Genomic DNA, 25,023 nt, shown 5'->3' on the forward strand with positions numbered 1-25,023 from the left:
GGAATAAAATGTAGTTTACCTGCGTGAAAACCCAACAAAGAAAAAAAAAACACCTAGGGGTTTGTTCAGAATTCATGCAGAATCCTAAATTGATTTGATCAAAGAAATAGCAGTTACTTATCCTTCTCACAGTCCTCCTCCCCCATAGAATGAAGCCAAATAGTGGAGAGGAAAATCCTTATCTTTAATTTGAACATTATAAAGCCGTGACAGATCCATCTGCTTCAATTTTTATAGGAAAAACCACAAGCTAATGATTTTGACTTCATTAATCACTGAAAAATAAATTACCTGAATTCTACCACATCACAGAACATAATACACTAAAGATATCTGCACATACTGTCTTGCTCTTAGTTAATACTCCTGTCTTTTGTGGAGTTACACCAATCATGATTTTTTCCCTTTGCCGGGTATAGTTATGTTTCTTCATTTACCATTTCATTTTATTTAGCTTGTTTATTGGATTTTTTGGGAGGTTGTTTTTCATCCTCTGTACGCTTCCAGCATAAACTTTGATTGCCTTTTAACAGTTGGGTTTTAGCAGGCTCACTTTTAAAATCAGACAAATGGCACCTGGATGAAATGTGCCCATTGTATTAATAAGCAACCTTGGTTCTTAGGCTTTTGTTATCAAGCCCCTAGTTTTGATGCCAACTTTCTGAAAGATTACTGAATTCTTGTTAAGTATAACAAAAATTGTGATGTGACCGTGTATCTGATACGGGGATTTAGAATGAGACTAGCTCGGATTAAACTGAGATGCTCACTCTGTTTCACTCTGGAAATACTGCGATGAGAAAGTAAATAATTGTGTGCTATTGTTCACATTTCAGATTTGGTAATTTCTCATTTTCGGAGATTAACCATAAAATAGTTAGGCTTGATTTGTACTTTTCCAGTTGGGAAAGAGGACATTACAGTAAGGAAACAAAGTACATGGCCTCTTAAGCCTATTGCTGTATCTTAAAGGAAAAATCCACAGGCATACCATAGCAGAGAAAAAAGAATGTGATTCCAGAGTTAATTGCTTATGTTGTCCACACAGATCATAGCACTTATGCTAGATCTGATTGAAAATTGCAAATAATACTCACAGACCTCATGGTTTGGAATCTTCACTGCCATAACCTACTCTTTGCATGCCCTGGACAACATTTGTCTCACCCCTACAATTTACTTCAAAGGCTCCTGTAAGATGTTCTTCCTACCTCATTGCTGTGATTATACTACCCATTTTTCCCAGATGTCCATGAGTCCACCTTTTCCACATCAAACATAATTTATTTGTTTGTTTTAAGGTCCTTTCTGATTTAGCTTCTACTGAGCTTCTTTATTTTTTAAATATGATGCAAAGTAGTAATTCTGGTCTAATTAATTTTCCTGTTCCTCCTTTTTAGTTCTTATACACAGACAATTTTCAAATAGAAAGCCAAATGACCAGTGAAAATGTGCTCTGGACTGTTCACTCAGCTCTAAATCATCTCCAAGCTAATCTACATAGTGCTCATACCTGTTCATTTTTTTGTCAACTAAGTCTTATTTAGTGAGCATAATGTTCTAAAGGTTCAATATTTTAAAGAAGCTCAGATATTTTATGTTCTTGATCATGTTCCATATTCCCTGTCCTCCAGATTGCTCATAAACCTGGGCTGGTTGGTTGCCACTTTCTCAGTGTTTCACTCCAGTACTTCCTGTAGCCTTTGTGGGACAAAACTGGATAGTTCATCACATTTCCAGTCCATTTGAATGTAACATCTGTCACTGAACAGAAGACTGCTTACTCTCCTCAGCTGAATAAGACATTCATAATGGGAAAAAAAAAAAAGGTTTTCCTGAAGCTGCAGGAGCTTTTTTTAAAAAAAGTAATCACATCAGTCATAGACTTGGTTTTGATTTCCTGATGGACTGAACCTGCCTTGGAAGTAATAGCATCAGCTATTTCCCCTTTACTTCTACTCTTTGGAGGGAGAAGGCAGGGGAGGAGGGGGAAATAACAGCATTAATTCATGTATGTCTCTAAGAATAGTATAAGTATGGGAAAAAGAAATGGTGAATGAAAATACTTTACTGCCCTTGATAAACAGAACACAGAAGTTACTGAAACTTTATTCCAGCTCTTCTCCATGCTCCCCAGCATTACATGGGGATATATATGCTGCATCTGAGATGAGACAGTTAGTTGTTTTCAACTTCCATTGTTTTTGAGGCTGCTTTCATGAATGCTTTTCTTCATTTGATATGTCCGTTGGATGTAGAGATGGTAGAGGTTTCCTAGGACATTGCACCAAGCCTTCTTCTTTCACAGGCAAATATAAAATTAGCAAATTCCATTCTGAAATTAATGAAATGCTTTATCCATGCCATGTCAATTTATTAAAGTCCTTTCATTCCGTGCTCAAATCTGTTATCTATTAGGTTTCACTTCAGCATAATTTTTATGCCATTTATTTCATTCGAAAGCATAAATTTTAAACTAAAATATAGTTACACAGCCCTCTAATATGACTGTAGCACAGCTAATATAAAGATGATATGATTATCTTGGTGGTCACAACTGCTATTTAATCTCTGCTTTGTATATTTTCATTTCTAGACCACTTAAAACGATATCAAAATTGTGCTTGAAGAAGCCTGAGATTCACAGATTTATACGCAAGGAAGATGGTATCATGGTCTTCTAATGTGACATTTTTCATATCATAGGCAGTGAACCCCCACATAACAGCTCATTCACACCCATATGAGAGTAGGAGAAAGGATTGTCATTCTCACTGCCCAGAGTCTGACATTTTTCCTGGCACAGCTGTCCGTTATGTCTAAGATGTACACAGTCAATCTGGTTAACAAATACTCCTCTGGATTCTTCTGAAATGTTTTTTCTTGTTGAGTTCTTAGTAGCCAAAGTCACAGAGATTTCATGATCACTTTGAGGAGTATAGTCTGCAGACTAGTAGTCATTTGATATTGAGCCCAAAATTCTCTTTACTGAATTTTCAGCTGTGTTTTTTTTGTTTTGTTTTGGTTTTTTTTCATGAGATCTGTCTCTCTGCTGCCGTAAAAATCAAAAATCATTTCTTTTCTTTGTGCTTAGTTTTCAAATACACAGAGACTGTTAAATTCTTTCTCCCCCTAGCCATCACTCAACCATGTTGTACATAATTAGTTCTTTTAATCTTTGCTAATAATTCATCATTTGATTAAAAGCTATCAAGGCATTTATTACATTATACTTTCATTTTATATCAGCAGAGCTATGCCACGTCCTAGAAAAGCACACATCAGAGCAACCTTATGTGTTCTCCTTGACAATTTTCAAATGGGCAATAGGTCCTGCAGGTAATAGAAAAGATTGTGAAGCTGGAATCACTGTTCTCATTCCATTTAGATATCCTCCCTGCCTTGTCCTATAGCTGGACAGAGAATCTGGGCAAAGAGAATGAACATGAATAAGATGCTAGCTCTCCTTTCCTGTTTGGAGAAAACAAACATACCACCAGCTTTGGTGATATTTATGGTATGAAGCTGAAGTGTACCTGGGCTGTTTTTTGCCCTAGGCATTTCCTCATGTCTCTTGGCAGAAATACACACTATGCTGCATTGCATCTGTTTTCATGGAAGAGTTTAATGTGTAACTGCAAGACACATGTGCAGCACCTTTCTGCATATACATAGGATGTTCACGTAAAAAAGAAAATAAAAGATTATTATGTTTGGAATCCGTTGTGCTTATATGGAGGAAAAAAATTAGGAGGTATCACAGAGATTAACTTTAAAATTGAGTCAGTTACTTTTGTAGGTGGACAAAAAGATAATTCTCTTAAGTCTCAAAATATGTGCCTGCATTCTTAACTCAGTTCTTATTTCATTCAAGATCAGGATTTAAACAGTCTCTGGGATTCAGTATAAGATCATAGAATCACAGAACAGCCCATGGAATAGTTTGGAAGGGACCTTGAAAGATCATCTGGTCCAACATTTTGTGGGAAAGGGAGCCTAGATGAGATTTACTAGCACCCTGCCCAGTCACGTCTTGAAAACCTCCAGTGATGGTGACTCTACCATGTTCCTGGGGAGGTTGTTCTCACTATAAAATATTTCTTTCTTTCTTATATAAAGATGAATCCTCTTCCAGTGCGACTTGTGCCAGTTGGCCCTTGTCTTCTCCATGTGGCTCCTCGTGAAGAGACAACATCCACCCTCTTTGTAGCCACCCCTTAAGTACTAGAACACTATGACAGAGTCTCCCAGAGCCTTCTTTCCTCCAAGGAGAAAAGATCCAACTCCTTCAATCTTTCCTCATAGAACAGGTTCTCTAGACCTTTGATCATCTTTGTGGCCTTCCTTTGGACCGTCTCCAGTCTGTCCCCAGCTTCCATGAACTATGGGGAACAAAATGACACAGTACTCCAGGTGCAGCCTGGCAAGTGCTGAGTGGAGTGGGATGATCACATCTCTATCTCTGGTAGTAACGCCCCTGTGGATGCAGCCTAGGATCTGATTTGCCTTTGTTGCTGTAGTGGCGCGCTGCTGACTCATATTCATTTTGTTGTCCACCAGGACCTTTCAGAAAGGCTTTTCCTTAGCCACACAGATGTTAGCCTGTACTGGTGTCTCTAGTTATTCAATCCTAGGTGCAGGACTTTGCACTTGTCTTTGTTAAACTTCATGCTGTTCTTGCTAGCCCACTTTTCTGGCCTGTCAGGTACTGTAACATGTATTTCTCCTGTCTATCGTTTTTGACATTAGAATACACCATTAATTCCTGTTTCTTATTCCAGTCACACTAAAAACCAGTTCATGTTTTTTTATGAAATGAATACATAGAGTGATAGTATTGCAGACCTAATAAGATGGATTTAATTGCAAGATTTTAAAATTTTGGTGGTTTTTTTTATTCAGAATCATTAATCCATAATTTTCTTGGTTAGTGTTTTTTGGAATTTTAAAGAGGAAGATTCTCTGTTGGCTTCCTCAAACTTTTTTGTTCTCAGGGAACTATCTGGTTTCTGTGTTTTTCTATTCTGCTGCTATGTGGAATATAAGACTATAAAGTCTCTGTGGAAATTTTGCCTTGTTCATTATTCATTATCCTTGCCACTGCTGATGGTGACAAATGTCATTACTTTAATGACCATCATTACCCATTGTCATAATTAAGGGAGATCATTTAATGAAATTGAATATAACATTGCTTAATGCATCAAATTAAGAAAAGATGTCATGACTAGGTACACAACATCACCCATCATTTTTAAAGATGGATCAATAAATTAAAGAATTCCTCCTTATTAATATGACAACATTGTCTTTTTAAGTGTTCAGATGGCCAGAGAAAAAGGGTGCCATATGATCGTTTTCCCTTATTTCCACTCAATTCAGTGATGACATGGGAAGCTGGATTCCTCTGTTACTTGCTGGGGCTTACCCAAGAATGTTTCATGGCTGCCATTTTATGCCTGGCTTGTGTAGGGCTGCACCTCTCGAAATAGTCCATTAGGTATGTCATCCTCAAGTAGTTGCAGCTTAATATTTCTATAGCTAACAAATGTCGCCTTAAATTAAGTGACAAGCATCTGTAGCCCTGCAACAGGTGGCCATAAGCTTTGCGCCATGGATCACTGTGGGTGGTCTGGCATATGTTTCAGAGGGCTGAAGCAGTCTCTGTACCACTTTTTTTGCAGAAGCCATGCTCTATGAAGCACCAGTGCTCGATAATAGGAATGGCAATAACCCTGCGCAACAGAGAAACCTAACTAAGGTCCAGTCATGGTGTCAGTTCCTTCTGTTTCAAGAAGTGGAGCCCACAACTGAGAAAGCTGTTCCACTTTTGTTGGGCTCCTGTTCTAGATGCGCAGGACACTCATTTGAGCTGTGTACTGATGATCTAGCCAATCTCTGAGATCCTGTAAGCCATCTGTGCTGACACTGCAAAGAATGTGTGCTGATCATGGGAGTTTGGATTTCGGTTTGATGGTGGGATCAGGAAGAACACGACATATGGTAAGTGGGCACAGAGGAAGAGAAATTTAGAGACAGAACAGAAAAAAAAAGCAAGAGATAGAATGGGAGGGAATTAAAAGATTCATACAGCATGGGTCAACATGTGAGGAGAAGCATTTGGCAGGCATGTTGGAAGGAGGTTTAGCCATGGATGACTCTGATTTTGAGGCAGATTAAGCAGCTCAGGAGTCACTCGTACAGTCTACATTTCATCTAAGCAATTGAGGACAAGTTACCTCATCTTTTTGCAAGAGAAGACCTTGCTTCTCACAGGTAGGGTTCAGCAGGTGGTGCATATGCAATAATGAGATCTTGTTGTCACAGACTGAGAAACAGCAGGGAAGAATGAATGACAAGGAGCAATTAAGAAGAGGTTATATTCTAGTACAGCCCTTGACAGAGGAATCCCGTACCTCAGAAATAAATAATTATTAAAACAACTACATTGTAGGCAACTCATGTAAATGCATGTGTGTTAATAAGCTGAAGGTCTTCTAACTAGATATTAACTGGTACTGACTTGGTTTAGCTTGTGAATCCAATGAAACAAGCAGAGAAGAGCAGAGCTGCAAACTTTTTTGCTACCTTGCAATCACATTTACTGATACAAAACAAAATATCTGCAGGTCTGCATTTCTGATTTAAAACTGAGCCTTAATGCTGACAGTGAGGAGTACACCAGAGTCTGAAGTATTAAAAATTATGCCCTTCAGAACTGAAAAATTCTGAAGAGTGACTTTTTTCTTTTTCTCCCCCCAGGACATGCAGTCGTTTCTTAAAAATTTATTAGGGGTTGTCAGTAAATCAATGGACAGTTAGCCCCACTGATTGGGATTGATACAGTGTAAAAAGTGTTGCACTCTCTCAGGAATTTTTTTTCCCCTCTAAGTAATAGGAACTACTCTTTGAGAACACTTTCAGCCTCAAGGACAGAATATATAATTGTGTTCATGAGGTACATGTATCACAATACGGAAAGAATTCCCTTGTAAATATTAAATGTGAGATATAGAGAAAGAAATCCTAAAGAAAAAAAAAAAGATTAAAGCACATTGCACCTTGCCTTCACAACCTTCAGATCTCAGCTTTCACTGTAACTTAAATCAGAAAGCTGCATGATGGGTAATCTGTGTCCAGCCATTTTACACATCTTATTGATTGCCAGTCCATGCTAAAGTATGACAAAGTGTGTGCATTTCTGGTACCCAATAAGAAAATATGGTTCTCTTTTGGAAAAAGGGGGAAAAAAAAAACTCAAACAAGAAATAAAAATGAAAAAAACAAAACAAAGAATCCTCCCAAAGTATTTACTTCTCAAGAAACTCATCCCTCATTGTCACTCTCTTCTTTCTGAAACAGAGGAACAGATTAAAGCACAGCTATATAATTTACAGTGAGCCTGAGCTGATCCTGAGTTATGCACTGTTCACACCTAAAATAGCACAAGGAAGCAAGATGCACTAGATCAAAACACCCCCATTTTTCTTCACTGTGGTTCAATTCATGCATATGTACTCCTTGTTGAATTAATTTATCTTTTCAAAGAACAGCTTAGGGGAAATAAAACCAACCACCAAAATGAAAAAAAAAAAACCAACCACCACTGAAGACCAATGAAAAATTCCCGGTGGGCATTATGTATATTGCATGCTTGAAAATACTTTTAGCATTTTCACCTTGATTGAGTGTGAATCCTGTTGTAAATGTTACAGTTCCAGTTATAGACATGGGCATCAGTGCTCTGTATCTGCAAAATGCACAAAGAGGCTGTCCCTTTCCTAAGCAGCTACTGTCTCATTAAAAGAAACAGGCCAACACTGATTGAAAAGGTTCTAAGATTTACTCATGTTTACATCACACTTGCAACCAATCACCACAAAGCCATGGTTAACTTACTATTGTCCACATTGTAGCATATTTCATCTTTCTCAGTGGAATTCTTCCTTCTTGGGTTTCACTTTTCCGTACCTCAAAGTTAATGTAAGTTTTTTGGCCAAATTCTGCTCCATTACACTGAGGTAATACAAAGGAACTTCAACCAAATCAGTGTAAATATTGTAAAGTTACCCCAGTTTTTTTCCATTTCAGTGAACTTCATTTTTTAATTTACATACTTTGTTTGGGAGACTGTTTGACTGAGAAAATATCGTCCTGTGACACTGAACATTCAGTCAACGTCTGCACTGAAAAGAGAGTCGAAATCAATCAGATCTGCAAGTCCAGATTAGTAGGTATTGGGACATAAGAAGTTCTGGATGCTTGTTTTTCAGCAAGATTCTCAGGATTATCTGGATTTAACTTCACAGCAAACTCTTTCATTGTTTCTGTGAACCTATATTGGAAAATCCTATTTGAAGATGGGACGTTTGATGGGATGGGATGTATACCTTCAGCTCTGAGAACTAACGCTGAACTGACTGTTTAGAATAGAGAACGGATGGCAAGAAAGAAAATCAATTAACACAAAACATGTAGTTTTGTAATTTAGTAGACAAGATAAATGTGTCTTCTCAGAGCTGCCAGGGTGTGTCTGTGTACTCACTGTTATATGTAACTTAGGACATTTTTATTCAGAACTGAAGGGAAGGTGTTAGATGTGTGAAATTCTTTTCCTAGCTTCGGTGCTGAGTTGGCTTTTAATTTCAGTGTACCACTCTTTAAAGTGGCAACTCATGATAATTTGCCTCTCAGGAGTGCTGCAAGATTTCATAAATATTTTTAAGAGTTTTGAGATCCTTGGATGAAGTGTGTGATAAAGTGAAAATGAAAAAATATACAGACTTCAAGTGTGTTTCGTTGGTGATGTTTTCAGTTTTTTGACTGCTGTTTAGCTTAGCTTATCCAGTATTCTGTCTGGTTTGTGTACTGGAACCCATAGCAGCTGAAATACCCATTTCAGTTTACTGTCAAGTGCCTCTGTGCTTCTCTTTCCAAGACAGTGTGGACTCTGTATAGAAATAACATTTTTTCTGTTTATGAGCAGAATCCTTGCATGACTAAGGAAAAGTGGGAACAATGTGAACAGTTGGGAACTGAATGCTGGCAGTAATTAGAAGTGCAAAGATTCTTATCTACTATGAATAGCTGTGGACTAGAAGACAAGTTCAGCCTGCAGATTTTCGAAGCTGAATGTCAGTTATTTGGCCTAGATTTTGAAGTTGTACAGAATTCAAATATGTTGCATACCTGATCATAAGCAATGCTACTGTGGTAAACAGAAAAATCATAAATTCACTTGTTTGGTGTGTTGGAAATACGAGTATCTGTTACATATTCTGTAGCAGAAGGTGTAAATTACATTTTCTTGTCTTTACCCTCATCTCCGCCACCTCAAATAAGGTGCCTAGGAGTCATGCCTTGCCAGTCCACTAATGCCTGGAGGGAACTAGGACACAGGAACATGGGCTACTTTACTTGTGCTTACTACATAGGTCACTACATTTACTAGTGTCCAACCTGTGTAACCGTGGGAATATACCTCATGATTCTGCCTTTCAGTTCTTATGTTCAATGGAGATAAGATTCCACTAAGCTTTTTATTTTATTTATTGGGGTTAGTTTGTGGGTAACCTCTTTTCCATGCTTGAGTAGTTTACCTTGACACCAGCTTTGTGATAGAATTTATCTTTAGCTCCAGAGAAATTTATTCTTGAGTGTTAAGAGGTTGATCTTTGAACACTCCAAATGACAGACCTGAGAAATGCATTTAGACTGGTTCTGTCACTAAAAGTGAAATTGTGAATAATAGGTCACTCGTAGCACTTAAAAGTAAGATACATGTCCAATGATATTTGTATTTGAAGTGTGATTGTGAACTGCTAATTAGAAAGCTGGTTTCCTCTCAGAGGAGGTACTTCATATTTACAAGCTGATATTCTCTTTCTGAGGGTTGAAAATTTCGAAAGTGATGAGCTGTATTAGATGAACTATTTTTGTAGAGGCTACTAGCCTTATTGTGATCCCATCCCTATGAAATACTCTGCAGTTTCCTTCTCCTTTTACACAACTGTTGAGTTCTTTTTCAGACACTAGCACACTTCATAATTTTTAAGTTGGTGATACCTAGGACAATTCAGTTTAGCATGGTATAAGGCGTATTAAAAGCTGACTTGATACTGGACCTCAAAAGCCATCTTTAAAGAAAGTGACATATTACCATGTCTTAGTGATGGTCTGTCCATTGCAGTCCTCCTAGTTATAAATGTAGTTCTATCCATATCTTTTATGATAATATGATCTGAAATTGTAAATTGTGGTATTCATACATAACAAAAATACAGGTTTGCAGATTTCATGAAGGAGATACTGAAATTTCTCAAAACTTGTAGAGTTTTATAAAGATCAGTATACTTAGCTGTGTAAGATATAGCAGAAGTGAGAAAATGTTTGATACTGGAGGGTTCTTTGAGCTAACAGAAGTGTCTTAACATCCAGCAGCTCAAAGGCAAGAGCTGGACAAGCTGCAGGAAGGGTACAATGTGGCTTTTGAACTGTCAGAGAAAAAAATCATATGCTCTCAGTTCCTGTTCATTTTGAATCAAGTCCAGGTGACCTTCTTGAAAGAGATTACACCATTCAGCTATAACTTATTAAGGTTGGTGCTTAAACTGGATAGACTCTAAAGCCTGGACTACTCAGAGTTATTAACTATTGACTGTCTACTTAGAATTCCTGCATAAAAAGAAGACCAGATAGATTATCTAGTGTGTTCACGAAACAGATCAATCTCATTTTAAATAGGTTTATAAAACATACCTTCTTCAAAGATTATACACAGATTTGACATGCTTCAAGACTTAAGTTTCTACTTTTCTTATTTTAACAAGTTTCAGTAAGAAACCTTGCCTATTGGAAAGTTTTTCAATTCATGACAGCAGCTTCCATATTGTGTAGTTTCAAAGCAGGTAACAGTGATTCTTTTATTTGTTTGTTGAAGCTGGTACCAAACTTTAAAATAACACCTGTACCAGCAACGCAGTGCAATCCAGCACACAAAAGGGTCTTTTCAGTCTTTGTGAAAGATTTTATAACATATAATAGTAGATCTTATTTCTTGCATATTCCATAAATGAACCACCTTCAGGTGTGAAGTGCAGCACTTGTGCTTAAAAGTAGCCACCTGTTACAGTTTGGCGACCATGGTAGTAACTCATTCTAGACGGATAAAATTTGTGAGCACTGAGATTCTTATGATCTTTCATCTGCATGACATTTCATTGCTTTATGGAACCATACCTAGTGTCTGGAGCACAGCGGTTCTTGGATGTCTGTATTGTTTTCAAAGACACTCACAGATTTGCAGAAACTTAAGCACATTTTACAATCCTGCTCTCCCTCTGGATTTGTGGGAGGACTGAGGAAAATGCCAAAACCATCTCTCCTTCAGACTGAATAACACTTCACCGTTTCTGTAGACCAAACCTCTTGCATATGTTTCTTACTCGATTTGACTTCTTCACCTATGATCTGTAATTTTGTTAAAACACTACTTTTCTTTCTGTCCTGGTGCTAAACGTCATTCAGGATTTCAGCATTTTTAACTATTGAGGTGATCAATGAAGCTGAACAGGGGAGCCAATACTGATTTTCTAAACTGGTTTCGTGATCTATGGCTAATTACACACCTGGTTAAAAACAACAGGCTTGGAAATCAACTGTCAGGAACTCCATGCCCTGACACATTTTACTCTTCCATGTTTCTGATTATCACCAAGTCAGTCTTTTGTTCATGGGGTCTTGTGCCATTCCATGAAAGTTTGAAGCTGGTGAGCTACTATCAGGTGCAGCCCTGCTATGAGTCAGTAAGGACCTCGCAGAAGGTCAGGTTACACATTTCTGGTCACTTAATGCTCAGAGTTTGAACAAAACAGATGTGTCTCACATCACGGACTCTGGCGGATTTCTGAGCAATATAATATAAGCATTTGAAGGTTATTTTCCTATCATTAGAGAGACAAGCAGGTACAAAAATACCACAGTGCAAAATATAAGATTTCAAGCTTAGCTTGGTTGGGTAACTATGGTAAAAGACAATCTTTTTTTTCTTTTCCTCTCCATATTTTCATAATTTTAACATGTTGTTTATTAAAACATAGTTTAAAAATAAAAAATAATTTCATCTTCTGTAAGTTTACTCTGCGAATAATAGCTCTGACTTTCAAAGGAGGACAGTGTCGTTTCACATGGAACTCTGTTCCAGTTTTGTACACCGAATGTAGACAGTAAACTTAAAAAGGAAAGTTCACCTGCAAGTTTTAGCTTGGACCATAAACACTCGTACCAAAAATTATATCCAAATCTGAAACAGTAGTTCCTTGTAACAGGCATAGGGCAGTGCTACCTAAGAAGCATTGCGTAGCTTCAAAAGGGAAGATAAGGACAGCATGGTCCGTAAGTTACAATATAGCATACTATACAAGGCAGGCAAAAAATGACTGTATTAATATCCAGTACTTCAAATATAATTTTCCTTAGGTACTTTCTGTTGCAAAGCAGCAGGGAAATAGCTCTTTCTTCTACCCTGTCGCTTGTAAATCATCACAATTTAGTTATTTCAGATGGGGTTCCGCTTCAACATTTAGACTCCTAAAGTGGTTTCCAACATGGGTACTTCTACCAGTTTAAGCCCTTTAAGCTCATGCTGTAGTAGCAGGAGATCTAATCAACAGAGTCAGTGCAGGTATACAGGTCTCCCACAGTAGATGTACATCTGGTGACCTCTGTAGCCTGCTAGATTCCACTGACTGTATAGGCTAAGGGCTTAATTCAGTTGTCCACACATAGGTTCGTAGTGTCACTAGAAATAACCTAAGATGCCCAGTCTGATCTCCAATTATCGGTCCAAAACGACATGAGTCTTTTCCAGGCCCTCCATCTTTTCTGCCAACCCCACCACAAGATTTGAGCACATTAGTCTGTGAGGTAAATCTCACCTCTCATTTCCTTAACGCAGTGTCTATGTATATCTTTCTATTGCTCTACATTAGGGAACTTTCAAACGTCATAAAGCTTATTTTGAATTATGATACAGCACATGAATGAGTGGATTAAAGGAAAGATATATATTCTTACAAAACTTTTATTGTCTTTGCATAAGATAAGCAATAAGGTTTAGAGGATGAGGCCATCGTTACATTAGCAAATACAATGCTGCATGTAAAATCAAGGCAACACAAAAGTATTATTACTTATGAATGAAGTACAGAAGTATGAATGTTGCTGAATTCAAAAGGTTCAAAAAAAGAAAAAAATATAGTTGTTTTGGAAAATCAGCCTAACAATAATAAAGGAATAAATACATAGAACATTCAAGCATTTAACTTAGCAAATGAAGGTTAAGAGAAGACCTACTAATGCTCTATGTAAAATCACCCACATGGAGATCAGAATTCTGAAAGTAAAGTGCACTTTAGTCTATCAGAAAAAAAGAAAAGTATAAGAAGCTGTAAAATACACATTTTTACAATTAGTATCATTAGTCATTACAACAACAACTCTATCATTTATCTTCTTTGAATTTCAAATTAATGACTTTCCAAAGGACATTCTAGGTCAAGTACAAGTTTTTAATTTTCATGCAGCAATAGCTTGGAGAAAATTTCTAGTAAATTATTCAAAACATTGAGTTAATGAAGTGGCTAAACTGTGATAATTTATAGATAAAAGGGTGAGAAAAGATATTTTTATTGTCAAATAGTCAGATGATCTTCTCTGCCTGGATCAACACGTGATAGAAATAAGCATTTACTATACTTTTAAGAACTAAATAAGATTTTACTTATTGCCAAAATCTATCCTTACCTTGCTTTCCTGAGTTTGGGGTTTTTTTATTGGTTTTGTAATCAAAATATCCACCTTCTACATAGAATTTGAATTTGCTTGCAAAAAATGTAAATGGTAGAACAGCCATTTAGTATTTATGTTTAAAGTTAATTGAGAACTAAAGATAAGAACTTACTTACTCACTTATCAGACCTGGAATTGCATGTATAGTCAATAATTTATGTATAATCCTGGTACTGAAATAATTTTGAGTTAAAAGTAGGAGAGGGAGAGACTTACTATAACATAGTATCTTTGATATTTGCATATACATGTATAACTGGCTAGCAGTGTAATACTTTGGTTATTAGCAAGTAAAACAGCTAATTTACTATTTTAAATTACTGTTTCATAAAGCCACAGTCAATTTGTACATTAGCAAATTGTAAGACTGGCATCAAATTTCTATGTACTGGAAGACCATTCTTATCAATTTTCACCATCCACTTTGTTATCCACTGTAGGAAAAATGGAAGAAGCAAAGAAATAAGTAACAGACTTTGTCCATTTTTTAATTCTAGTGTACAATAAATCACATATCATGAAGCCTCTTACTTAAGAGATAATTAAAGTTGGAATTAAGAAGTATGAGGTGCCACTTTGGAGAAGAAATTAGAATAGTTGGAAAAATAATGATTCATTAGTGTCATCTGTAAGGGAAAGTGAAAAAGAAAAAAAGTCTCAACCTCTTCTGATATGAGACATAAGAAATCTACTGACTAACAGTGGTTTGTGGGACAGATGGATGGAATTCGCTTACTATATTTCCTTCAATTATTAAATGTCACAGGCATATATAAATAGTATATATTTATTTTCTCTCTTGCTATCTTTCCTTCATTCATAAGCTCCAGCTCACCTCCTGTTTTGACTATCTGAAACCAAAACTCCAATCCTTAAAACCCCTCCATTCCGCTGCCACTTTACCCCAGACGCTCTTAATCTCCAGGTTTCAGTGTTATTTTCCCAAGCACCTGAAGTTGTGCTTCTTGACATGATCAGACTGCCAAAGCTCTCACATCATCAACAACATAGATGCATACATCACACATCTGGGATACTGTCCTCCTTTAGAAAAGAAGACTGCTGCTGGCATTATTTTGCCTTTAGTGTTTCAGTATGGCTTAAAGAGAAACATTGGGTTAAGAGTCATAAATTGTGTTGCCTGACTGTTTTGACATAGCCAGAGCATGGCTTTCTGGAAACCGAGGGGGAAAAAAAAACCCAAAACCAAACCAAAAACAATCCAAGAAAAAGGAGCAGGTGATATGACAGTCAAAAACACAAGTAGTGAGAAATAAAGTTTGACAAAGGTGAATTCGAAAATGCCTCTATTCCAACAGAGAAATTTGTTCCACAGTTTCAGCCAGGAGTCTATAACAAATTAATAATTTGAAAAGAAAATGAAGAAGGAAACAGAAGGAAGCAGGTTCTGACCTAATAACATCAAAAAACAACACAAGGACCCACAGTCCCCTGCAGTGATGCATAACATTTGAAGTATCTCACTTAATTGTAGCTCTGCTAATTTGTAGTAGCTCATAAATAAATGTACTGTATCCTGTAGTCTTTGATAATGAAATACTGGTGAAATGGCAGGCTACCGTATTTGTGCTTTAGAGTCCCACGTAAGCTGGAGCATGTATTTACCCACATTGTTGAGAATGCCCTGCTTGCTTTACTTTAAGCTCGCCTTGGTGAACATATTAAAAGTGGTCTCTCATCTGGCAGCCCAAGTAGATTGCTTGTGTGGGTAATGAAGGTGAAGTCCCCTAAAATTAGGTGTTCCAATATTAAACATGACAGTGCATAAATCCTTGTCCGCATTTGAGATTTCATTCTCTAAGACGAGAGCTGTTTTGCAGTAGTTATGTACTAATTTTGGAGTCACTTTGGATACACCCTGGAGTCATACTTGATAGCAGAATTTGATTGCCAGTAGCGTAGGCTTAACTGTAGGAGTTATGAATGGGAAAGTGCAATTAGGTCATGGAGCTGAATTGTTCCCACTGGTCTCTCCTCATTTAAAACCAGATTCATTTAAGATGAAGACATGCCTCATTGTTCTTCAGATAGTCTCAAGGGGGTCTGGCAGCTGAACTAAGCAGAAATTCGTCCTGATGGTAACACAGTGATCAAGGCAGTCTGGAACGGCTACATACGTACCGAACGTGTTTCTACAAAGCATTCTGTATAGATTTTATAACCAAAATAAACGTGCTGGCAATAGAAAACTAGAAGCCTGTTACCGGAAATTATTTTTGCAAACTGCACTTATTCAGTGGCAATAACACATTTTAACATCTGCTGTTACCTTGCTGAAGTGTCTGGATTTAGCTGTTACTAGGAACTTAATAAGCCCAGAGCCTTCATCAACTGCTTTCCAAATCACTGTATCATATGAGGAATTCTTTAGGGGATCGAAGCCATGGCGTATCGTAACACACTTAGCAAATGATAAATGCAAACACACTGAAATATATATGCAGGGAAGGGGAAAATACATCTACTGGGCTGGATACTTATTGGACTGTGAAAGCAGTCTAAATATCAAATAAAGACCTAGAAAGTATCTGGTATAAAAGAAATAATCTCTGTCTGTGAAAGCAGATGGACTAGATGACGGTTACAAAATGTCTACAGAAATGGGCTAGATTCATCAATATCCTCCAGCTGTTTTACTATGATGGTAAAAAGCAGCAATAGTAGTTAAATCAAGCTTACAACTGGTTTGCATTGTTCGACTGAGTCAAAGCATCTAAAGCAGAATGGTATTCCTAACAGTTTGTGTCTGCAAACAGCAGCTTGCTCCTTGTGTCGCATTGTCCATCGCGAAAGTTCCAAAGATTTGTTCTTTTATAAATTGTGCCCAATACCCGCAAACAAAGGCAAACAAGTTTCACTTCTTTCTTAAACTGTTCATTGCAGCTCTGATCTGAGAGAGGTGTTCCTGGATTTTGATGCATCTGCTTGGTGCCCTAGTGCCTCATTAGGATGAGTCTCAGGAGACTTTCTGTTTTGTTGTAAGGGAGTCTTGGTTCTTTTGTTCTTGCATCCTAGTGGTGCCACTTGTGCTGTTCCTTATGTGTTTTGAAACTGTCTGTCTTCTGTTTTCTTCACCTCTCCTATGCTTCATCAGCCATTTTTAATAGATATATCAATAACAAGCTGAACTAATTTCATTTAGAGACTTTACCACATCCTCCATGGAGTGTTAGCTCTTGTTTTATGTTTCTTCCACTTCCCGCAGCCTTCACTACAGTTTATGTTATCACTGAGTTACTTACATGCAGTTAACGCATTCTTTATTACAAAGTGATCTTCTCCTCGTGCCCTTGCATGGCAGCTCTCTGCCCCAAGCTCTTTTGGGACCTGCATGACAAAGACTTCTCCCACTGACTATACAAAGAGTGTCTGCAACGCTTTTGAGGAATCTCGTCTATAATAATTTTTATAAGTAGTTCATAGGTAGTGTAGAACGTGTGTGTTTTCACTTTCTGTCTTCTGTTGCCTGTCTGTCTTGTATTAACTTCCAACTTCAGCTTTCAAATCATGAAAATCTAGCTGTTTACAGCAGCCTTTTTAGTAGAACTTTTAGGGCAGACAGTCTACTCTCTTTTGTGTAAGGCCCTGAAAGCACATTATATCAGAACTGTGTTGTCTTAGCACTTCTCTGCTCATGGCAGAGATTCTGATGTCCTGCGGTTACGAAGAGAGTACTGTGGATGTCTTTTCAAGAGGGAAGGAAGGAGTGCTGTCCTCTAAACCTTGACCGGCTCAGTTGCTGCTTTCAAGACCAGTGCTGTCAGTCTGGAAAAGAGTCATCAGAGAAACAGAATGTTCAAACGGGAGAAAAAACTTGGCTCCAACCTGCTCAGTTTGCTCAGTGTGGTTGGGATGGTCTCCTTTGGACAGGCAGCTTCGGAATGATGCTGGGAGAAAAATCTATAACGTGTATGACCGTGCTGAAGTATGAATTAACCCAGGCAGAACAAATGGGTTTCATTACGGAAACTCCTAAAATGTAAAAGGATACAAGTCTGCATATGAATTACAAAATAATGACATACCTAATAAAAAAAGTTTATTGCTGTACTGCAAGGATAAATGTGAAATAGTAGCTGTAGCACATTATGCACACTCTAGTAGGACAAACGTGTGACTACGGCTCTAAATACAAGCTGAAGTAGTTTTCAAATATTTACCAGTGCTCATAGGTCTACGGTGGTGTTTCATAACAGTGTTGTGTCATGCCTCTAAACAGAGCATGTAACTGGTTATCTTCTTCTAAATTTCAGTTCCCTGAAGAGCCAAAGTTGCTACTGATTTATGAAGACCAGCTTGATTTCCTTTGTATAAATAATTAGCAAACTGTTTCTAGATTACTGAATTTATACTTCTGACAGTTTATATTTCCAAACATCAGTCTTTCCTTGAAAGGTACCAATGTGTTTCAACTGTTTTAACTGACTGTAACTGTTGTAACTGACCTTTTCGCCTTCTGATTCTCTCCCCTGCTACACTGATTGGGACTGGGCGAGCGGCTGTGTGGAGCTTAGTTGCTGGCTGGAGTTAAATCGTGATAGAGATTTAAGACATATAGCAGGAAAATGTCAAAGCTTTCAGAAGGCAGGTACAATGCAAAGCTCTGTTTGCAATGTGTTAAACATTCTAGTGAACTTGAATCCACAGTCATCTCTGGCAGCTTTTAAGTTGAAATAAGCAAATGAATGTGAAATCACCTGAAATTAATGCCTTTTTGAATATCTCTTTTGACTACTGTAATTTTTTTAGAGGCCACAGGCTTTAGCAAAGGAAATTGAATCCCTTAAAGCATTAAAAAAAAAAAAGAGGATAAAGAAAATAATTTTAATGAAACTTTAAAAAGTTGTGATTAGTATCAAATCAAAGTTAATTTTATCTATCAGTCGTTAGAGCAGAGGGGCAAAAAAATAAAAATCCTATCTTATAGATACAACAATAGATTTAATTAGGAACAGACATTCTCAGCTTGGCAATGGGAATGAATTTCTGGGTGCAAAGAATTGTGTTGGGGAACAGTGCTTTACATGAACGCATGACTAAAGGCTAACCCATGACTCTCTACATAGCGCAAAAAGGAGTTTTTTGGACAACTCTTATTTTCCACAAGAAGCTCCAGGAAGACAAAGCCTTTGAAAACATGAAGAAGGTATTCACCCATCCTTCATACTGGGTTTCTGGGGGTCCACTTTAATGTAGCTTTCCCAACTAGCCCACTACTCAGAGCAGCAAAGGTATGGACAGAGACCTACTCCTCCATTCCCATTTCCTACTGCTAAATGTATAAGGTTACCACATTTTGCAGAAATGTCTGCAAGATTATACAACAGTTGCAGGAAGAAAAACACTGTCACCTTACTCCCCACTCTCTTTTGTCCCTTCACATTAACCTATTACAGGATACCACTGGTCACGAATTTGAAGACTGCAAACTCACAAATCTGATCGTCTTGTCCATCCTGAAGGTTATACTCTGTGGTATCATCAGGTCGGGTGCTGACTGAGGATGTCTCTGTTTCATCATTAATCATTTCATCTGATTTCTGGATGTTTGGCATCTGGCCTTGAGTGCTGATGCCTGTCAATGGTCTTGTAAAAGAAAAGACCACAAGTCTGCCTCATACTTCCATGATTTTTGTAGGCAATGCTCACTCCACACCTTTCCAGCACTGTCTGCATATCTATGCACCAGTGCACATTTTTGTTCAGAGCAGGGAGACTTAGACCTGAAAGCACATTGATGTGACAAGTCCTCCTGTAATATTAGCACCAAAGACACGGATTTCAATATCAGCATATGCCAGGGAAAGACATGACTAATTAACTCCAAGTGAATCAGAGTTGCAAGTTTACCCAGCTGGTATAAAATATGTTGTGAACCTTTGTCATAGATTGTGATATTACTAGCAATTTGGTATGTCTTCAGGTATGCTTAATTCAGAGGGACAAGTGGCTATTGTGAAGAGAACAATGCAGTACATGCCTGAGCAACACTTTACCTAGGAAATAATACATAGATTAGGTTAGAAATATAACTAAGTTAATTCATTATTCAGTTTACTCATTCTCTGAAATCACTGACTTTTGAAGAGAAGGTTAAAATCAAACTAGAAGGTAAAATACTTCAATTATTTAAATACTAATAACATAAAGTGGTTATTGTAGCAACAGACACTGGTCTCAATAAATGAACATTTTGCCAGAAACTGAGAAATCAAGCTCTGCTATCACATTTTTAAAAGCATTTCTATGATTTAGGGATCAAAATTTTTTTCTCTGAAGTTACTGAAGCTTCAAAGTAATTTAGATGTGTTTGATAATTTGAGCATTCAAATTTGCACGTTGGGCCTGTTGGGCTGCAGAATCTGATTGTGGGCAAGCAAATAAAAGGTCAATCAAGTTGAACAAAACTGAACAAATTAACATCCATGAAAGAGCTTTTGACCAGATCAACAAGCACCTAATTACTGTGAAAGACGATGAGAAACAGAGTCCTAAACCTTTCAACCCCCCCTACTTATAAAGAGGCTTGTGTTGTCCATGCCTGGTAAGAGTCAAAAAGAGCTACATCAGAAAGAATTATATGATGATTAATATGACAAAAAGCTAAAGACAAGGTGGTGCATACACTTTTACAGATATGGCAGAAATATACTTTCTGGAAGATTTTAATTAATCATATAATAAAATCAAATTACATGTACACAGACAGTCAATGACAGTCACTCAGCAGTTCCCCTGTTCTTGACTTTCTATGTCTTTGCAAATATAATGAAGTTTTCTAATGCAGCTGTACAATCAACGAAAATCATAATTGGGAACAGCACAGTTCAGAATTTTACCAATAACTTCATTTCATGAATTTATTTAATGAATGCACAAATGTATTAAAATGGAAGCTGCTGGACAGTGTCCCAGATACGTAAGTGAGATTTTTCATGCCGTACAGTCATTTCTGAATTTGAAGAATTTTGAATGTGAATAATTTCTTAATGTCTTGGTTTCAGCTGTGATAAGGTTTTCTCCCCAGTTGTTGCCGTGTTTTGGATTTAGTGTGAGAAGAATACTGATAATGTTGATGTTTTTAGTTGTAGCTAAGAAATCAAGGACTTTATTCACTTTCCCATATCCAGCTAATTAGCAGGTGTACAAGAGCTGGGAAGGAGCATAGCAAGGCAGCTAACCCAAGCTGGCCAGTGGAAACATTCCATACCATAGACGTCCTGCTCAGTATATAAATGGGAGTTGACTGGGGGGAAGGAACCATTTTCTCGTGAGCTTGATCTTTTCCATGCATTCAAACTTCATCCGTGAGTTCGGTCTTTTTCCATGAGTTTGATGAGTTCTGCAAAATATGTGAGTCTGGTGAAATCAGAGAAATCTGCAACCTCTGGTAAATCTGCAAGTTCCATAATCGGTGCTCAGGCACTGGCTGCACAATCAGTCATTGGGCAGTGAGAAAAAAATCATACTGTGTATCATTTGTTTTGCATATTCTTTTTTATTATTATTCATTCCTTTGTTGTCATATTAAACTGCTTTTATCTCAACTCATGAGTTTTACGTTCTGTCCATTCTCCTCCCCATCCCACTGGGGGTTTGTGAGTGAGAGGCTGTCTGGTGCTTAGTTGTCACCTGCAAATATCTCCAATTCCAAGGGAAAAGTTACGTTTTCCATCTGTTTCATCTACACAATAAATGTAAATGAAAAAAGAAGGAAGAAAAGAATATAAAAATAAGCACATTAGAACATACCATTATTGGCTTTTGCGTATGTTGTGTTCCTATTCAGCAAAAAAAACCTTGCAATGAAAACCTCTATTGACATTTACATGTTAAAAATGCTTTTCTCATCAAAGCTAGCAGCTCAAGTAACTTGTTACAGTGCTATGCTTCACAAGGATATCGTAGATACTGCATCACAATACACTCTGACATTAAACTCTGTTGCAGAACCAATGTAGATGATCTCTTTCCTTCTTAAATATCTTGAGCAAAATCATGAGAACGTGTGTCATCAAAAGTGAATTTCTCTCAAAAAATATTCTGTCCCATTCACCTTGATACAAATATTAAAATAAACATAACATTGTATTTTTTACTGATTATTATTCATGCTAAAAATTCCCTCTTCAATAGCTAAGTTTGATTACCTTTTTTTTAACAATGGCTCATGTAACTTTAGAATGAGAATGGTTGTGTGTATGCACATTTTATATTCGATGTGCAGACAACCATCCACTGAACTGAAGAGGGAAGGAGGATGTTTCTTTAGTGAAACCACTTGATTAACAGCTGGAGAATATTGCCTCTACTTTCTGCTTTGTCTCAAGTTTTTAGTGTGACTTTTGTACAGTTTATTCTGTCTGTGCATGCCATACTTCATCCTCCAAAATGGGGAGATTGATTTCTTTCACTCTTTTTATGTCTCGCCCATTTAAAATGTGATGTTGTGTTATAATATTTGCCACAATGAAGCTCCAGTGTTAGTTTCTATTGCAAGGCAAATGACAAATATTGTTTATCTTGTGTGGGAAACGTGACATAAAATAACAGATTAGGTACACTCTCAAACCACCTTAATATAGCTACAGCTATACTCTTACTTCACCTTTGTTCCCTCTTGCAAATGCTTAAAAAGGTTTACCTTGGAAATTGGCAGGATGAATAATATGAAGAATAGACTATTAGACAGAGCTTCAAATTAGGGATAGCACTGAGCATATTGAATTCTTTTCTTTCATAAAGAGCACATTAGTAAAGAGTCAATTATTAAATCTGTTACCTGATTTATTCCAACATTTTGAATCTATTAGAGGTCAATGTATCTAAGGTTTTTATTTTAATTATTATTTCAAGTGGAAATTAGGTTCTCAGAGGGTAAGTAGATTATAATAGATCCCAGCTCCTGGGCCCATGCATTGGTATGTCAGTAGGATTTATTATAAGTCATACCTTCAGAGAATAAGAATTACACATAATTTTCTCTTTTACTTAATGAGATTATATGCTGTTCAATAGGTATTTTCAGTGTGATTTGATAGCAAATTCTTACTGAGACATCCAGGCCTTAGACTGGTTTCTTAATTTCTGATCACTTATTTTTGTACCTTTCCAATTTAAAGTCACATTCATAGTTTAATATGCAAATTTATCATCAGGTTCATTCATACTGCATCATTTATGAGAATATTAAGCTGTGCAGGTCCAGTGAAAGGCCATTGAACAGTTAAGTGGAGGCAGAGAGTTTGCAAAATATGAGTTTTATTTAGGAGTTAAACAGGTGAATTATATGCCGTAAAAGAGAGGGGAATGAGAGACCACCACTTCACTGCTGGGACTGAAGTGCAATGTGTAAATGATCCTGACAGTATCTAGAACTTGTTGTACAGAATGTATTGCTTATTAAATCAGACTTTTGTAACTTCAAATGATTTTTAATCTTCTGATTTCTTTAAAGTGCTTTGATGAAGAAAGATTAAAGTACTTTAATTTGTTAACTGATTTACTATTTACTTAAAAACTGAACTCATATGGTTATTTATTGAAATATCTGGTGGCTTTTTCCTTAATTTAAGCAAATATAAACCAAAGTGGTTGCAGAACCTATTGTATCTGCCATCAGAAATTGATATAACTGATGCAGGGATAAGAAGGGATCAGATTATTCCTATGTCCTGTTTAGCCATGAAGTGGGGAGAACGCAACAGCAAAGAAAAATTATAGGGTTTCTTCCACCTGTAGGTTGGGAAGCAATGTTACTTTTCCTTGCCCACAATGCTTACAATGAAATGTTTACTGAGCCTAATGCCACTAAGGACCCAAAAAAGTTGCTTTCTAACTTAGGAGTAAACCATTTTTCGATAGCTAATGCCCCTCTGAGTGTAAGTGTTAAATCTCACTCTGGTTATTTTTGGAAAAACGTTTGTAAAAGGTTTCTGGGTTCCTACTTAGGCAGGTCCTTGGGGTAGGGCATACCAACAGAAGTAGAAAACTCCTGACAAAAAGACCTGTTCTTCGAGATAACCTCAGCTGGAAACACTGAAGTGCTAATTTGTATTTGTCTGAGACTGGGGTTTTTTTGGAAAAGAGGCAGACCTTGAGGACATGAGTAGGAAATGGTTTAATTTTAATTTTTTTTTTATTTTTATTCTGGCTGAGGAGTCCTCATGTAGACTTTGGTAACTGTGACTTTTACAATCTCTGAACCACTCTTTCCAGTGCAATTATTTTATTTTTTTTATGTTTGTTTTTACTTTCAAAGAGAGATTGTCACTGACAGTTTTCCCAGTGTTTTGGTTTGGCCTAGATAAATGCCAGGTGCCCACCAAAACCCCTCTGTCACTCCCTCTCAGCTGGACAGGGAAGAGGAAATATGATGAAAGGCTCGAGGGTCGAGACAAGGACTGGGAGAGATCACTCACCAATTACTGTCACGGACGAAGCAGACTGAACTTGGGGAGAAAAGGGAGTTTAATTTATCACCAATCAAATCAGAGCAAGATAGTGACAAATAACACCAGATCTTAAAACACCTTCCCCCCACCCCTCCCTTCTTCCCAGGCTCAACTTCACTCCTGTTTCTACACCTCCTCCCCCCGAGTGGCACAGAGGGATGGGGAATGGGGTTATGGTTAGTTCATCACACATTGTCTCTGCCGCTCCTTCCTTCTCAGGGGGAGGACTCCTCACGCTCTTCCCCTGCTGCAACGTGAGGTTCCTCTCACTGGAGACAGTTCTCCACAAACCTCTCCAACGTGAGTCCTTTCCTTGGGCTGCAGCTCTTCATGAACTGCCCCAGTGTGGATCCTTCCCATGGGGTGCAGTCCCTCAGGAACCGGCTGCTCCAGCGTGGGTCCCCCACGGGGTCACAAGCCCTGCCTGCAAACCTGCTCCGGTGTGAGCTCCTCTCTCCATAGGTCCACAGGTCCTGGCAGGAGCCTGTTCCAGCGTGGGCTCCCCACGGGGTCACAGCTTCCTTCAGGCATCCCCCTGCTCCGGCATGGGGTCCCTTCCACAGGCTACCAGTGGTTCTCTGCTCCACCACGGACCTCCATGGACTGCAGGGAGACAACCTGCCTCACCATGTTCCTTCATCATGAGCTGCAAGGGAAGCGTCTCTGCTCCAGCGTCTCGAGCACCTCCTCCCCCCTTCTT

The sequence above is a fragment of the Opisthocomus hoazin genome, chromosome 5 (assembly GCF_030867145.1).
Source record: "Opisthocomus hoazin isolate bOpiHoa1 chromosome 5, bOpiHoa1.hap1, whole genome shotgun sequence".
In the NCBI taxonomy this organism is placed as follows: Eukaryota; Metazoa; Chordata; class Aves; order Opisthocomiformes; family Opisthocomidae; genus Opisthocomus; species Opisthocomus hoazin.